At 43.8% G+C, this 15,726-nt stretch overlaps 1 protein-coding gene across 3 annotated transcripts in view; it reads left to right on the top strand.

The window, feature by feature from the left end:
* The first annotated feature begins 10,283 nt into the window (after nt 1-10,283).
* The window catches only part of LOC138638732 (cytochrome P450 2K6-like), a 68,118-nt gene continuing 62,675 nt past the window's right edge, over nt 10,284-15,726 (top strand). For all 3 annotated transcript variants that reach the window (XM_069728271.1, XM_069728273.1, XM_069728272.1), the window contains exon 1: nt 10,284-10,367. The gene's annotated coding sequence lies outside the window, so the exon portion shown is untranslated. The remainder of the gene's footprint in view (nt 10,368-15,726) is intronic.

Raw genomic sequence — 15,726 nt, 5'->3', positions numbered from 1 at the left:
TTTTATAGTGGTTAATAAATACTGCTTTTAAAAAGAGATGAGCGAACCTTTCAAGGTTCAGTTCGATTCGCCAAACAAGTTTGACGGACGTACCCAAACGCCATTTGATTCGATGGGAGGCCAAACCAAAACACATACACCACACCTTAAGGGGTGACAAAAAGCTTCCCAAACAGCTACAATTAGGGGTAGACACCATGAAAATTGTCATCAATTGACCCACAGTAGAAATTTGCATATGGCACAGAAGAAGTCAGGCATGGCCCATGCATGAGGTATCAAGGTCTGGCCCAGCAGTTACAGCTTCAAATTGAAGCTTCAATGAGGACCTGGTGATTAAGGGAGCGGTGTAAACCTTCGTAGCTGGGAGACGTGATACCTCATGCAACACCTCCATTTTTTTTTTGTTCCAGCCACATTCAGATGGCCAAAACATCAGTTTCATAGACAACTATTGGTAGAAAAATGTAAGGAAAGTTACACATGTAATTTACTGATAGTAAGTGCAGGCCTACTGGTCTAAGTGCCTTAATTACACAGTCAACCCACCAGATGGAGACCCAACTTTGAGTCTCCACATTTCAAAGATTTTGCATCATCAACCTTAGCAACAGCAGGCGCAGAAGACACCACAAAGATGGCACAGACTACAATAGCGCGAGATCAATACATGACACCAAAAAAATGTCAATAAAAGGGATGATAATGATACCATCAGATTTATCGGTACTTATAATCACGAGTGGCAAAATATTAGAAATATTTTGAATAAAACATTGATCTATATTGAAGTCCGAGCCCGCCTTGGGGGCCACCTTGAATGACTATCCTGCCATGAAATCTAGAAGAGCACCTAACATTGGTAATCTCTTAGGAGCCATTACATTCCACCGATCAAGAATATATTCGTTACGCAGGACCCTCTCTTGGGTTGCATCCAGTGTGGCCACTGCCTGGCCGGCGCGAATGTCCAACGCAGCTCTGTTTTTGAATCATCTGATGGCCTTAAACAATTTAAAATTAGACAACATATGACTTAAGGAACAAGTAAAGTTATTTACTATGCCACGTATGCTTGTCCACAGATCTATATAGGCCTCACCTCTAAGGAGCTTCGAGTTAGAGTGCGTGAACATGTGAGGAACATTTGCGTGGCCAGGACGGTGGTCGATCCCTCTGTTCTGAAGACCATCTTGCACCACTTTAAGACACATCACAATTGTGACGCGGGGTCTCTTCGGGTCAGGGGAATCGAGAGTCTACACATGGAGATTAGGGGGGAAACAATAAGAAACAACAAGAAACTATTGGCACAACGTGAAGCGAATTGGATAGTGCAATTAGACACTATGGCACCAAAGGGGCTAAACGAAACATTAAGCTTCTCCTCATTTCTGTAAAGTATACCAATAAATTCTCTCCAGAGTTGACTTGTTTACTCCAATCACAATCTTTTTGCACCCTCCTGATCATATCTGGATCTAGGTAGTTGTTTTTTTTTTTATATTAATCACCTTATCATGTATTATTTTTACAGTTTTAGGTTTAATCTGTGGCAAGGACCGGATTGTATCCATTCATATCCATACGCATCTACAGCTATACTGTATGTTATCTTGGCGGAATTCATTTTATTGATCTCTAATTAAAACCTCTGACAAGACTGGAATATTACTAAACATATCATCTACTTGATTGCATGTTGTTTTTATATTTATTATGCAAAGCAAGGTGTCTCGGGTGACTACCGATATGTATTTTTACTGTGTGACGCGCTCTTAACCTGCGGATGTATTTTGGGTAGGACCACTGATATGTATTATTTTTTCTTGTGAAATTTTTTAATCTGCAGATGTATGTTGGGTGGGAATTAGTACCTATTATAGAAGTTCATGAGGCAGTGCGCGTGAACACTGTTGGCTCAGTGGCTCCTCTCCTGTCTCGGCTTCTCCACAGCACCCTGCGCAGGCCGGTGAATTTTTTCCCGCACGTGCGTGGATATGCTTGAAGCCGGTGTAGGACCTGCAATTGGTCAATTCGCACCATGTGACCGGCCATTCTGGTAACCACCAAAGAGATATAAAGGTCCTTTTTGGGAATAGCAGTTATCCACTTGAGAAAGCTAGAAAATCAAGAAGCAAGATGTACATTGGGGGCTTTGTTTGATCCATTTTGGTGCCTTCTACCCCATCTAATATTTGCCAGTAAGAGCTGTGTGAGACATGTTTATGGAGATCCCCCAGACCTAGGGCCGCGGGATACTCGATCCAGGGTTGTCACGGTGACTAGACCCGGTCCGGGACCCTGCTAAGGGGCGTCCAATGAAAGGTGATGGTGCGTGGTGCAGGGTGCAAGGAATAACGAGGACACAGGGTTACAGTCTCTTTACCTTTTTACTGAAGGCTTCGGGATCCACAATCCAGAGCACTGCTAACAGGGCTGGCTGAGTCCGGTCTGTCCGAAGGCACATCCAGAGCTCCCTTTTCAGGTGGGGATCCGTGTCTACCTTCTAGTGCCTGTGTGTTGTAGTCCTTCCCTGCTGAGCACCACGGGATAGTCCTCACAACTGTCGTATCTGTTCTTTCTCTCCCCGTCCCCCAGATAATATGGATAGGACGCACCCTTATGACAGGTAGGCCTGGAGTTATTCTGGGACCCTAGAGACGCCCCTCTCCTACGATTGCCTCCTATGTCTGTGTAAGTGATTTAAGGTAGACAGCCAACCTGTAATTAACTGTCCTGCCGCTGTTTGAAGTAATGCTTGAAGTCTGTTACTTCCTCGGTGCTCCGGCCACCGGCTACGCGCCTCAGAAGGATGTTGCCACAGTCTTAGGGACACGACTCCTTCTGGTTCTATCTCCTTCGTACTATGATCCCGCTTCTCACTTCTCCACAATATACTTCGCTTCGTGTCCTTCCTTGAGATGCCACCGCAAGATTGTACGGAGCCGTGCCTGCACTATCTGTCCTTTCTGCTAAGTACCTGCCAGGTTCCCACTCCTGACAGGTCCTCTCCCGAGCTCTCCCGGGCTGGTTTCTGCCTAACTTCCTGTCCTCCCCCAGTTTTACCAAAGTGTGAGGAGTGGTCTAATACATAGAGCCTTTTGCTCCCCCTGGTGGCCGGAGTGTGAAGTGTAATGTGTGACTTTGATACCTGGTCAGGTGAACTCCTTTATTGCAATCAGACATAACATCACTCCCCTTAGCGGCAGAGCGACATTACTGCAAAAACCAGGACTCTGGGGCACTGCATATACTTGAGACCACCTGGTCTTATTACTTCTGCACTTTATGAAGCAAATGCTTTACATCTATTTGCACTCTATGATGGGGTGCCTGGCACCTGTGATCTTAGATATCATCCTTTTTTAATTGCTATCTTGAGTTTTGTATTCAGTTTTCACTGTTATTTGTTAAATAATAAATTATTATTTTTAACCAATATACTCCTATTTCCTCCAATATTTTTTTTTAGGATTATATGGAGTTGGTTATCTCTTTTTCCCTTTGGGAATTTGTTTCACACAATTGAGTGCAAGGTCTTTCGATAATGTGGTTATCTGCCATTTATATATTAATGTTTATGTGATGATGTCTTGACGTTCCTGGGGTTGGATATCTACGACTGGGATGCACACTGTGTGTCTCACTGCTGTCTTAAGATTATTTACAAATGTGTTTCGATACTCCAACATGCACACATCGATTTTCAGGGAGTCAGCACTATCTCTAACCCTTAAGGTACCGTCACACTGAACGATATCGCTAGCGATCCGTGACGTTGCAGCGTCCTGGCTAGCGATATCGTTCAGTTTGACACGCAGCAGCGATCAGGATCCTGCTGTGATGTCGTTGGTTGCTGCAGAAAGTCCAGCACTTTATTTCTTCGCTGGATCTCCCTGCAGACATCGCTGAATCGGTGTGTGTGACACCGATTCAGCGATGTCTTCACTGGTAACCAGGGTAAACATCGGGTTACTAAGCGCAGGGCCACGCTTAGTAACCCGATGTTTACCCTGGTTACCAGCGTAAAAGTAAAAAAAAAAAACACTACATACTTACCTTCCGCTGTCTGTCCCCGGCGCTGTGCTTTCCTGCACTGACTGAGCGCCGGCCAGCCGGAAAGCACAGCGGTGACGTCACAGCTCTGCTTTCCGGCCGCTGTGCTCACAGTCAGTGCAGGAAAGCACAGCGCTGGGGACAGACAGCGGAAGGTAAGTATGTAGTGTTTGTTTTTTTTACTTTTATGATGGTAACCAGGGTAAACATCGGGTTACTAAGCGCGGCCCTGCGCTTAGTAACCCGATGTTTACCCTGATTACCGGCATCCTTGGTCGCTGGAGAGCTGTGTGACAGCTCTCCAGCGACCAAACAGCGACGCTGCAGCGATCGGGATCGTTGTCGGTATCGCTGCAGCGTCGCTGAGTGTGAAGGTACCTTTAGAGTACAGGCATCATGTTGAAGATAATGCAGCAAGAAGGCGCTCATGTGTCGAGTGCTTCAATGAGGTCCAAGCTCATGCTGTGTTGGTGGCAGGGTAACACTCAAGGTTGCTTCCTCTGTCCCCTCCCTTCATCCACGGACAACACATAGCGGATCATTATTTTCTTTATCTGACTGTTGCATGTCCATCACCTCGTCCTCCTCCATTAGTTCTTGAGCTCCTGCATCTCCACTAACAGTTTGTCTGGAACCATGAACCCCTCTTGACTGCTATAAGCCACCCGCCCATGGTTTGTGAGGATCTGAGGTTGTGGGTTATAAAATTCACCTAGGCAGGTTAACGATGCAACTATTTTTATTCTATACATCCATGATTGTATGACAAATCCAGGTAGATCGCAAAATTACTTTATCCTCAATACACAAGAACCCTTCCCTGGGGTCGATAGTCCAACTGCCCAGGTATCAGTTGATACTCACTGTCTCAACTTTTGGTTGGCCCACAGATTTTGTTTCTCCCACCAATATTGTCTATAGTTACAGTCCAGGCTCCTCCACACAACAAATATCACAACCTACTGTTCGTCCATGTATCCAGGATCAATAAACCTTAAGAAAATTTGTTAAATTCAGACAACAGATCCCTCAAACGTAGCAGTAGGATCCAGCCCAGCCGGCAACCAAAACTCCATAGACCATCCATCCATCCCCGCTTGGATACTCTCTTTTAGAAGTAACTGCAACAACTCCAGATTCAACCCAGGTGTCTTTTTCTCCCTCCCTCTTAAACATTTTCCTTTAGCTCACAGTATGAAGCATGTTGCATGCCCTGGGACTGCATGTGAGACCCCCTGTGGTGACAACTCCCCTGCATCTACAATCCTCATCTGCATAATGGGCATAGGCTGGAAGAACAATGGATTGAGACCTTGAGATACAGACGGGATTGATAGAATGATTGCTTTACATTTTTATCTTTAGCAATCTACTGTCTGGCCTTAGGTTTACATAAGATCTAGCCTGCTTATCTTCCTCTGTTTATGGTCACTGAATGTAAACATTGATTCCTGAGGATGCTCTGATGAGCAAGCAAATCATTACTAAGACACAGCAAGAAAAATATTGAATAAAAAACAACAATATTGACGCAACCTGTGCTCTGTGCTGGAAAAAGTCTCTATCTGCTGGAGCCATGGACTCCGCTCTATCTCTATCCTATAGTCTTTAGTCCATGACAAGCTCCTCACAGCATCCACCTGTGTGACAACAGTCTGGAAATTTGAGATATTCTTATCCTTTTCGCATCCTCCTCTGCTTCCACCTCTTCTTCTGGGACCATCAACTCCTCACGCAGACTATTCTAAGTGTGCACCATCATGTAGATGAGTAGAATATTCTGATGATGGCATCGTCAAAGCTAACTATCTTAGTAGCCATTTAAAACTGTGCAGAAGGGTACAGAGGTCCTTCACCTGTGCCATTTCCACAAGCGTCATTTGCACCATGGCCGGACTGCGTTGGCCCAGGCTATTCAAAAAGACATACTGCACCAGAGCTTGTTGCTGCAACATGTGCAAAGTGAAATTCCTCCATGTCGGAACATTGCAGTTAACCGTTAGGCTGAAATACCAATGTAGCGATGCAAGTCGATGACCTGCGGGGTGCGATCATCCGAAGTGAGCACACTGCAACCATGCTTTCTGCAGCAGCGCATCCAGGCTGGTATAGTGGCTGTGAAATTGCTGTACCAAAATGTTGAGGATATCAGCCATGCAAGGCACATGTGTGAGGTTTCCATGGCGAAGGGCTGCCATCAGGTTTGCACTGTTATCGCATAGGGCCTTCTCCGTCTCTGGGTTTAGTGGAACATTGCTCTAACTCTGTCTGGATAGCTGTACACAACTCTTGAGCTGGGTGACTGTGATCTCCAAGCCATATTAATTTAAACACTGCCTGATTGAAGTGAGCCATGGCTGCGCAGTACATAGGTGAGGGAGATTCTATCTGCACTGTTAGAACTTATTTCTGATGAAGGGAGAGGTTGAGGTCGCAAGTGGAGGCCCTAGCGGAGGTGGAGGAGGCAGAGGCAGTATAGGAACTGTTAGATACAGAGGTTTGTCTCACAAGCCTTGGAGATTCAAAGATGTGTGGAGCAGCCCTATAACCACCTGCCCTCACAGCTACCAGAATCACCCAGTGCCCAATCAGTGAGGTGTAATGCCTCTGCCCATATTTGCTCATCCATGTGTCACTGGTGAAATACACCCTGGCAAACACAGATTTTTTCAGGGAACGGGTGATTTGGTGACATACCGCTGTAGTGCAGACACAGCTTTTTTTGAGAAGTAATGGCGACTTGGCAACTTTTACTGGGTGACTGCGATGGCCATCAACTATCTGAAACCATTTGTATCCACCAATCAGAAAGACAGCATTTCCATGGCCAACAAATTGGAGATAGTGGAGTTCAAGCTCTTAGCTTTAACATGTGTAGGATGAAACATTCTTTTATGTGACTACAATTGCGGGACCAAGGGCTGGCTGCGATGCTGAGAGAGGGCGGAGAATGGAGAACAGGACAAACTGCTTGAGTGTGAGTGAGGTGCAGTTGGAGATATTGGAGAAAGATGTGTTGTACCACGTGACACAAAAGCAGCAGTCATGTCTACTTCCATAACAGCTGACCTGCTCTCACTCACCCTTACTGTGGTGAGTAAACAATTGTAGTTTCTGTGGCTGGAGACCTGTGTGAGATGACTTGGAATGGTGATGGAGGAGGAAGAATCAGAAGATGGGGTAGATGGGACAGCCAGTGGTTGGTGAGGCCAACTAATCTGCATTTTAGCGCAGTAAGATTCCCACACTAAGGCATGTTGATTGTACATGTGCCGGTTCATGTATGCAGTTATCAATTCATTGCATTTTTTGTCTCTGCTGAGCTTTTTTGGCAAATTTGACAGATAGCATGTGTTGGGTCATCATTTGCAGTCTCCAAAAATGCCCAGGCTAGGCATTTCTTGCCACCCTGTCAAACTGCACAATCACAACCAGTGATGGCAGAAAAGGGGCTGATGATGCATGCTTGTCGTGGTTGCATCACATCGTGTCTGTGTGGGAAGATGAAACATAGCCTCATCATCTTCCTCCTCCACCTCCTCTGCTTAGCTACTCAGCTAATTAACTCTGGGTTCACACCAAGTGGGATCTACAACCTCATTGTCATCCTTTCTGTTCTCACACTCCTCACCATGAGAGTCACCCTCCTCCTCTTCTTGCCCTGACACCACAGTACAGTTCTCATGCGAATGTGGTCTCTGAGTCTCATCAGGATCACCTCCACCCTTGTTGATTAATGTCTGGTGAAGAGAATCTGGATTCTGCTCAGACCCTACTTTGTATGTCCCCGGATCCAGCATGAAAACATTTTCAGCATCGGCGCAGATACTTTCCTATTCTGGATTTTGTGATTCTTCAGGCAGATCTCTGATGCCCATGGAATAAAATGTGCGATCAACTCTGCAGAATTGACAATCTGAGGTTCCCTACTATCAATTGGGAGTTTGAAAATTTTTGGCGAGGAGAAAAACAAGGGTGATTGAGGTACTACCTGTTAGGATTGCACTGTGTGTGGGTTGTTAAGGTGGAGGAAAAGGAGGAGAGGCCACTTGATGTAGTGCTTGCCATCTACTGTAGCACATGCTCTTTCTGAATCTCATCTACAAGGTGTACTGCTGTTCAGCTGCCAAAGAGAGGGAGTCGAGTAGCCCGGCCAGTAACAAATGTTGTCAGTGGTCTTTAGATAGGAGGAAACTGTGTTTGCTCAGTTGAGCTTTCGTTCACATTAACACCTAACCGATGTACACGTCAAACACCAAGCCTATGCCCCCTTCCACTATGACCTCGCTTTTTTCCATTCTATGTTGTAAATAGCATTCCCTTCTTGTGCCCTGCTGTTTTACAACCATAGGCCCTCAGCTGTCAGTCACCTGTCACTAAATGAACAATCACTATTTATTTTCTTAGTGTGCTTGAACAACACTGTTATACCTAACGATTTTTAAGTGGAAATCTGGCCTTCTGATGTGCCACTGAAACACAGTTTTATCACAATCGATTTGGAGTAGATAATTGGGGCTTGTGGCTGCACTCCAATATTATGCTTAATGATTGTAACGTGGTAATCTGTCCTTCTGATTTGTCACTGAAACACAGTTTGAGCACTTACTATTTGAAGTAGCTAATTGGACTTCGTGGCTGCACCACTATATTAGGCCTAACAATTTTTAAGTGGAAATCTGGCCATCTGATTTGCACCGAAAGAGTTTTATCAGAAACGATTTGGAGTAGATAATTGGACCTCATGGCTGCACCTCAATATTAGGCCTAACAATTTTTAAGTGGAAATCTGGCCTTCTGATTTGCCACTGAAACATAGATTTAGCACAGACAATTTGGACTAGCAAATGGGGCTTCCGGAGACAGCCACACAGTTTTTTCACAATATACTTCGATGCTGGAAGATTGAGTTCATACAGGACATAATCCAATCAATTTAACTGACAAGTTCACTTTCAGCAGCACCAGCATTATGGCAGGAGCGACCTCTTTGCACTGTGACACTGACAATGGTGCCAGCAAAAAAAAATGTCCTCTTTTTGTATGGCCAGGGACAAGTGACTTTGGCAGCCAATCACAGAAGACCATGTGTCATGACATTGTAGTTGGTTTCTGCTCCCTGATTGGTTGCTAAAATCAACACACACAAGGTTAGGGGTAAAAAAGGGCACACCGCTCCTGTAAACTCTGCACATGCTCTTCTAACCTTTGCTGACTTTGAATAAAAATGCTCATGAAAGCGAACACAAATTTGGATGTTTTACGTTTGTGCCGAATTTGAGATTGGTGAATGTTTTCCGAACATGTTCGCTCATCTTTACTAAGGAGCTCTACCAAAGTGACATGGCACTCTCAAACAAGTCCAGCAAAATCTGAACTCCAATACAGCGTTTATTTTCTTCTGAGCTCTGCACTGTTCCTCAAAAGTAGTCTTCATCCACATGTCAGCATGCTCAGAAAAAGTTTTTTGGTCTTTTTATTCTGTTACCCTCGTGAAAATAAAAAATTGGGGCAAAAATAGCATTTTTGTGTGAAAAATGTGATTTTTATATTTTCATGGCTCTATGTTCAAAATTTTTGCAAATAAATGCAAGTTGACATCGAAGAAATTTTACAACTATCATGACTTAGAATACGTCATGAAAAAATAAATTCTCATAATTAGTAAGATCCATTGAAGCGTTTCAAAGTTATTACCTCATAAAATGACACTGGGAAGAGTTGTAAAATTTGGCCTGGTCATGAAGGATAAAAACAGGCTTGGGGCTGATGGAGTTACAGAAACTGTTGTGTCAGTGCTTCTCCATATTCCCGAGAGATGATAGAAGAAGCTCCAGCGAGGGCCATCGTGTAAGCCCATGTTCCATGAGTGTATGCATGTTCGTCAATTTATCATCCTGAAAATAATGACGATTCCTCATCTGTTTTGTCATCCATATGTCATCTCCTTGACTGTTTCTACATTCACATCCTCTGATATCCTTCTATGAGGAGGCCAATATTGGTAACAGACCTACATGAAGAGTCGCAGAATCAGAATGTCAAATTTCTGTTATTTTTGGATTGTGATGAGATGCATCAAAATGCTAATAGTCATCAGGTGAAAAAGATTAACATCTGCTCGGCAGAACACAGAAAAACAATCTCCAACTATGATTTGTACAAACAGGAGAAACCAGTTAAGCCACAATAATGGGATGCAGGGTGCAATTAGGGTTAAAGGAGGGAGTGACAACAAGCTTTTAACACCCATCAGCACAGCACAAGCTGCAAAAGTTGTGGAGAATAGATGTCTTCAGCCTGAGCCGGTGAGTATATTCCACCTATACTTTTTTATATTACAAGGCAATTGTCAGTGATCTTTAAAGGTAATCTGTCATGGCAAAAAAATACTATTAACTTTCACATATGGGATAATCTGCAGGTTAAATAGCATAACTTAATCCCATAATGGACACAATCCTGCTCCTATGTTTGTTTATCATGCAATAGATGAACCACGAACACAGGGCCACCAAATCAAAATAGGACACTCCATACTTGAAGCATTAAATGTATAGACAAAAGGAGTTCAAGTCCAAGTTCATGTATAAAAATATCAATTTTATTTATTTTTAACAATAATCACATTTCTCATAAAATACCATATAACTAAAGGTACCTTCACACTAAACAACTTCATAATGATATCGCTGGCGACCCGTGACGTTGCAGCGTCCTGGCTAGCGATATCGTTGTTCTTAAAACGCAGCAGCGATCAGGATCCTGCTGTGATGTCGTTGGTCGCTGCAGAAAGTCCAGGACTTTATTTTGTCGCTGGACTCCCTGCAGACATCGCTGAATCGGCGTGTGTGATGCCGATTCAGCGATGTCTTCACTGGTAACCAGGGTAAACATCGGGTTACTAAGCGCAGGGCCGGGCTTAGTAACCCGATGTTTACCCTGGTTACCATCGTAAAAGTAAAAAAAAAAAAACACTACATACTTACCTTCCGCTGTCTGTCCCTGGCGCTCTGCTTCTCTGCACTCCTCCTGCATCCTGTGTCAGCGTCGGCCAGCCGGAAAGCAGAGCGGTGACGTCACCGCTGTGCTTTCCGGCCACTGTGCTCACAGTCAGTGCAGGAAAGCAGAGCGCCGGGGACAGACAGCGGAAGGTAAGTATGTAGTGTTTGCTTTTTTTACTTTTACGATGGTAACCATGGTAAACATCGGGTTACTAAGCGCGGCCCTGCGCTTAGTAACCCGATGTTTACCCTGGTTACCGGCATCGTTGGTCGCTGGAGAGCGGTCTGTGTGACAGCTCTCCAGCGACCAAACAGCGACGCTGCAGCGATCGACATCGTTGTTGGTATCGCTGCAGCGTCGCTTAGTGTGAAGGTACCTTAACATGACATGCTCAGCAAGGGAAAGCAAAAATGGTACCAGACCTGTGTGACCAGCCACTCACTGCTATTACATTAGTAAGGTGCTTAGTGCCACTATAGTATTTTATGGGACAAGAAAACCCCCAGGATACAATATTACTATATAACATCTCCTAACATCTCTAATATCACCAAAATGTCTCTTTCTTTCAACAACACCACAGCGTAATGAACCTGGTATGCTTTCTTACCCATGTAGCAGGCAGCGGATGGTCGCACAGTGCAGCCCCAACGCGCGTTTCGCGCTGGCTTTGTCAGGGGGGCACTGTGCGAAACGCGCATTGGGGCTGCACTGTGCGACCATCCGCTGCCTGCTACATGGGTAAGAAAGCATACCAGGTTCATTACGCTGTGTTGTTGAAAGATAGAGACATTTTGGTGATATCAGAGGGAGTTAGGAGATGTTATATAGTAATATTGTATCCTGGGGGTTTTCTTGTCCCATAAAATACTGTAGTGGCACTAAGCACCTTACTAATGTAATAGCAGTGAGTGGCTGGTCACACAGGTCTGGTACCGTTTTTGCTTTTCCTTGCTGAGCATGTCATGTTAGTTATATGGTATTTTATGAGAAATGTGATTATTGTTAAAAATAAATAAAATTGATATTTTTATATATGAACTTGGACTTGAACTCCTTTTGTCTATACATATAATCTGAAGGTTAACAGCATTTTGAAGCCGTGCGGCCGCCACATGGAGACCCTGGCTGCCAAGAGTAAATTACATGTATTCCTCCCAGAAGCTTTGTGATTTCAGTCATAAATGATTACTGGCGCAGTTGTAACTGCTCCTCGGCACTGACTGACAGCCAGCTCTGTACTGATGCACTGCTGATTCGGCTGTCAGTGCATATGCTTTTTTTTTCACTTTAATGAGGCCATGCTCACACATTCAGCATTTGGTCAGTATGTTACATCAGTATTTCTAAGCTAGTAGTGTGTGAAAAATACAGAGGCCGTGACGTGTTTCTATTATACTTTTTCTCCTGTTGTTCCACTTCTGGTTTTGGCTTACAAATACTGATGCAAAATATTGAAAGTGTGAACATGGAATAAGCTGGTGGCTCCACGGAGGAATAAAGTTCGTTTTTTCCCCCAGTACTTTCAGTACTGTGGCAGGACACCTGCTCAACATTATTAACCTGTAGATTAACTCTATATCTATAGATTGAGGGCTCGTGCACAAGACGAGTCTTTGATATCATTGATGCTCTAAAAATAGATAATAATAATAATGAGTGCTGTCTGTGCTTCTTACATATAGCACTTTTAACCATTTTATTATACGGGATTATGCACATGCCGAGTGGTCTGGGGAAAAAAAAATCGGTGATCAGAAAGGCAGATCAATATCGGCAGTACAAGTCTATGGGTCAGTGAAAAACATCGGACCACACTCAGATGACATCCATGTGCTGTCCAATTTCCATAGACTGAAATAATAGAAAAAGTAGAAAAAACGGTTTTTGTTTTTCCTTCCTCTACCTCTGAGAAAAACTGATGCCACACTGATCAATTGCTGATCAGCATAATCAGACCTTTTTTTGGCTTTGTGTTATCTGACCTGAAATATTGCCTTTAACTCCTTCCCAACGTGTGCCGTATATACATGGCACCACGGGAGCTGCGTTCCCGCAAATCGCTGTATAGATACGGTGCTGTGATCATGCAGGCTCGTGCCCTATCGAGAGCGGGTGTCAGCTCTGTGTGACAGCTGGCACCCTGCTGCGATGCCGATGAGCAGAGCTAGCACTGATTGCAGGGCGTTAAACCCCTGTGATGCTGCTGTCAATGGGATAGCGCAGAGGGAGGGAGCTCCCTGTATGCTCTCATCGGCACAATGCGATGTGATCGTGCTGTGTCGATGGTCTCCATGGTGACCTCAGGCCCAAAGATGGTCACTGGGTCACCCAGGAACAGTGGCCTGTCATCTCATGCTCAGCGCAAGAGCTGACACACCTTCTCCCCTGCCTGTCAGAAGCTGCTCTGATGCCTTGCAGAAGCATTGCAGAGTATCAGATCAGCAATCTATCAGATCTGTCACTATACAGTTGATGTCCCATCCTAGGGTAATGTAAAAAAGTTTTTAAAAAGTTAACAATTAAAAAAAAAAAAATTAAAAAATCTCTAAAGAAAAAATAAAAAAATAAAAATTATTAATCCAATAAATACATTTATTCATGTAAAAACAAAAAAGGAAACATTTTTAACATAGCAGCGGTGATGATTCATCAGATTTATTCAGACATAAATAACGTGCTGCAGGGAGGTTTGTGAACACACATGGACGACGGCCGTTTCGTGCTTAATGCACTTCAACAGGTCCTGTTTTTTATTTTTTCTGGAAAATACCTTTTTTAGTGTAAAAGCGACAAAAAAAAATATAAATGTGGTATCGCTGTAATCGTACTTACCCGAAGAATACAGCTGTCTTATCAATTTTACAACTATAGCATAAAAAAAAATCATAATTCTTGAATTTCTGGCTTACGTTATTTCTGCCTCCCAAAAATCAGAATAGAAAGCATTCAAAAATGTCATGTGCCCAAAAATGGTACCAATGAAAACAAAAACTCTTTACATAAAAAACAAATCCTTACATGGCTTTGTCAGCTGAAATATGGAAAAATTATAGCTATAGAAATATGGCAATGAAAAACTAGTTTTTCAATAAAAAGTGTCTTTTAGTTTGTGACAGCAGTCAAGCATAAAAAAGATATGAATCTGGTATCGCTGTGCTTTTTACCTCACAAGGAAGTATAAAAAAATGAATAACATTAATTCTTCACCTGCTGTTGATTTTTTTATTCTGCCTCCCAAAGATTATAGTTAGGTTCAGCTGACATTTTTTCTGCGCTCTACACTGAGCGCTTACACTGGGGCTTCCATGTAAATCTCGGAAAAATGTGATTTAGACAGAATTCCCGGGAAAAGATTCCCTATAATGAGGCAAATAAAGGTACTGTGGATGCCTATGATCCAGCGGTGTCAGACTTTTTTTGCCGTGTGTAAAAGCATGGTCAACCACAGTTTTGTGCAGCTCTGAAAAGATGAACAATGCTTAACAGAGGCCAAATGGAATCCAGAGTAAAGGTACCGTCACACTAAGCGACGCTGCAGCGATACCGACAACGATGTCGATCGCTGCAGTGTCGCTGTTTGGTCGCTGGAGAGCTGTCACACAGACAGCTCTCCAGCGACCAACGATCCCGAAGTCCCCGGGTAACCAGGGTAAACATCGGGTTACTAAGCGCAGGGCCGCGCTTAGTAACCCGATGTTTACCCTGGTTACCGTTGTAAATGTAAAAAAACAAACACTACATACTTACATTCCGGTGTCTGGTCATGTCCCTCGCCTTCAGCTTCCAGGGAATGTAAGTATGTAGTGTTTGTTTTTTTACATTTACAACGGTAACCAGGGTAAACATTGTGTTACTAAGCGCGGCCCTGCGCTTAGTAACCCGATATTTACCCTGGTTACCAGTGAAGACATCGCTGGATCGGGGTCACACACGCCGATTCAGCGATGTCAGCGGGAGATCCAGCGACGAAATAAAGTTCTGGACTTTCCCCAGCGACCAACGATCTCCCAGCAGGGGCCTGATCGTTGGTCGCTGTCACACATAACGATTTAGTTAATGATATCGTTGCTACGTCACAAAAAGCAACGATATCGTTAACGATATCGTTATGTGTGACGGTACCCTAACTCTACTGCCTCATTAAAGTGAATGGATCCCTAGGGGGGTCTTATCTAAATCCAGTAATTTGGAGATTAAGATGTAAACCCCAATGTGATTGCTCAGCATAGAGCGCAGGATACATTTGATCCAAAATGTTATGTAAAATGTTCCCTACAAAAGCTTCAAAACAATCCACAAAAATAGCTCAGCTTTTTTATCTGTTAACGGAAATATTGAGGGCTTCCATGTTACTTTTAGTGCAAAGTCTCTGGAAAAGCACGATAGCTCCTCGCAAATTCTGCACTCCCAAATCCAAATACTCCCTCCCTTCTGTTCACCACATTGTGCCTAAATAACATTTAACATCCTCATGTTTGGCATTTCTGTAGCGATGACAGCCTGCCTAATTTACAGGTGCCTGTCTTTTGAAGAATGAGCTGGACACCGCAATGTACTGGGGGCTACAACACACTGGTGACTACAACGTACTGGTGCCTTCAATTGCAGTTTGCAATTTTCAGTAACAAAGACGTACAATATCTGAGAAAATAATTTGTG

This window comes from Ranitomeya imitator, chromosome 5 (genome assembly GCF_032444005.1).
Source record: "Ranitomeya imitator isolate aRanImi1 chromosome 5, aRanImi1.pri, whole genome shotgun sequence".
Lineage (NCBI taxonomy): Eukaryota > Metazoa > Chordata > Amphibia > Anura > Dendrobatidae > Ranitomeya > Ranitomeya imitator.
This window is presented reverse-complemented; position numbering and strand designations above follow the sequence as displayed.